Here is a 2,535-nt window from a genome sequence, read left to right as displayed (position 1 = left end):
ATTAGTTTTTTCGACAAAATGCAAGCAATATTAAAATTATGTGTTGTGGGTTAACTAAATATCCGTTAACCCATTGCCACATCACCGCCACGTCACAACTTGACCATTAACTAAACAAAAAAAAGAAAAAGAAATTGAAGTTGGCTTGTGATTCGTAGATACATCCATGGGGGACACCCCAACCTCTCTTCCTCTGGTTCACTACCGCCAATATGTTAACGCTTTCGCCATTAACGAAAGCTGTTAACGGACCGGCGAGGTGTGCCGGCCGTTAACAAGCTGATGTGGTGCGTTAAAGGGAATCCGGTTAACTGAGAACGCACAGGCTAATACTCTCACACTACCTTTTTTTCCAGCCAATTGCATTAATGAACTAAAATACTAGATAATTTGCGATAAGAGGATAAGAAGAAGAATAATGTGGTAGACGTTATATAATCGTCTTAATCTCCATCAGTCACCTAATAGACACAACAAATCCGTCATCATCATCATCATCATACTCAGTAAATCCCACCAATAGCAAAGCAAAGGTAGGGTCTGAGGAGGGTAAGATGTAGACAACCTTACCTCTACCCCATAGGAATAGAGAGGCTGCTTCCAGTGAGACCCCCGGCTCGATAGTAGTTTTGCATCAAGCCTTGGACATAAGACACATAACACTCAGCAATCGGGACAAAGACCAATTGGTGCATGTACCCTTTTGTCTTTCAGCTATGAACGCCACCACATGATGCATGATTAACCGTCCTCAGCTTTTAACGTTATTTTCACGAAATTAGTAAAATAACGTTAAAATTGGTGCACTTTCACTTTTGCCCCCCGGTGGCCCACACATATATATACATTATATGTGCATACCGCAAGCGGGGCGTTAAATAATAGGAATTATATTATTATTTAATTAGGTGTCATGGTCTAGTATCATTTAGTATAAATCGATGATTTAGGGTCATTGCAACGTGTGGTATTTGTTCATAATAAAATAGAGTTCGTAACTAGTGATTAGTTACATAAATCTTCGTGTTTGTGTTGTTTGTTCAATCCGATTGTTCCAACACACCCTTGGCATATAATGATATAAACCAATCAAAACCTGCCTAGCAACAAGATCCCCATCACTCAAACCTAGAATTAAGATAGAACACTTGTATGGTCATATCAAACCCTAGAATCATAAAAGTTGAATATATTAACGAATCACAAGGGCACAAACTCCCTTAAACATTTTAAATTAATAACAAGAGTTAATTACTGTTTTCGTCCCTATGATTTGTCAAAAATCACTATTTCAGTCTATTAGTTTAAAATTTGCGATTTCAGTCCCTGTGGTTTCACTTTCATAACCATTTCAGTCCCTGTGTTTTCACTTTTGTAACCATTTCAATCCATTATTCTGTAAAGTACAGGGACTGAAATGGTTACGAGGTGGACTGAAATGGTTATGGAAGTGAAACCACAGGGACTGAAATCGCAATTTTTAAACTAATGGACTGAAATAGTGATTTTTAACGAACCACATGTACGAAAACAGTAATTAACTCTAATAACAATAACCAGATCGAATCAGTATTCAATTTCGAAAGCAAGATTAAACAAAGAGTAAGAATTACTTAATCAAAATTTTAAATGAATATCTCGTTTTCCTGCGAAAAACAATTAAAAAAATGCAAAATTATCTTGTGTGATCATCATATCAAAACCTAAAATCATAAAAGTTGAAGGATTCAATGAATAAATGAAGATGAAGAAACAACGTACCGAGTTTGATTTGAATGAGAGACAACGAAGACGTTGTAGATTCCCTGTGAATCTTTGCTAACTGACACACACACACTGTCGCAGGCCGGTTGAATTGACGGAACCGGTTAATTGTGTTGGGCCGGCCGTTATTTGGGCTACACAATGGCACTGTTGTTGATATGGCTTTTGGGGGCTAAACCATGGCCCAATGGATCTTTATTTTATTTTTTTTTAATGGTAAATTTGGATCACTAACACCACTACTGAGGTATTATTGTGCCACAAACGTAATCACCCAGAGGTATTAATGTATATACACTAATTCAGAATGAAACGCAATAAATCTGGAAAAAACCCTTTTGTGGGGATCGAACCCAGAACTCTGTAGTCCCTAAGTCTTATCTCACTCCTAATATGTCATTAGACTATAATGCCATGGGCGGATCTTTATTTATTAAACTTAAATTCAGAGTAGATATGCTCGTCTTCTTATTATCCAAACTCTGAAGGCAAAAATCGGTCAATAGGTTGGGCCCTTGCCTGCCTCTCGAACGAAATAGGCTGTCCGGTTCTGTTTCAACGACTTTCTTGCCACACAGTAGGCCCCCATTTCTTGTTCTTTCAATGTATTTTATTATTGAGTTTCAACTGAAAATATCATGACAAGAGACCTTTGATTCAACTGCAGTGGTAAACTAGTGAGCGTGTTTGTGTCACGGTTCAAAAAATAAAAAGTAAAAATCGCTTGGTTAATTCAACTCATTTTGGAAAAAAGAAATATTTTTCGGTTTT

Source organism: Helianthus annuus, chromosome 2 (genome assembly GCF_002127325.2).
Source record: "Helianthus annuus cultivar XRQ/B chromosome 2, HanXRQr2.0-SUNRISE, whole genome shotgun sequence".
Lineage (NCBI taxonomy): Eukaryota > Viridiplantae > Streptophyta > Magnoliopsida > Asterales > Asteraceae > Helianthus > Helianthus annuus.
This window is presented reverse-complemented; position numbering follows the sequence as displayed.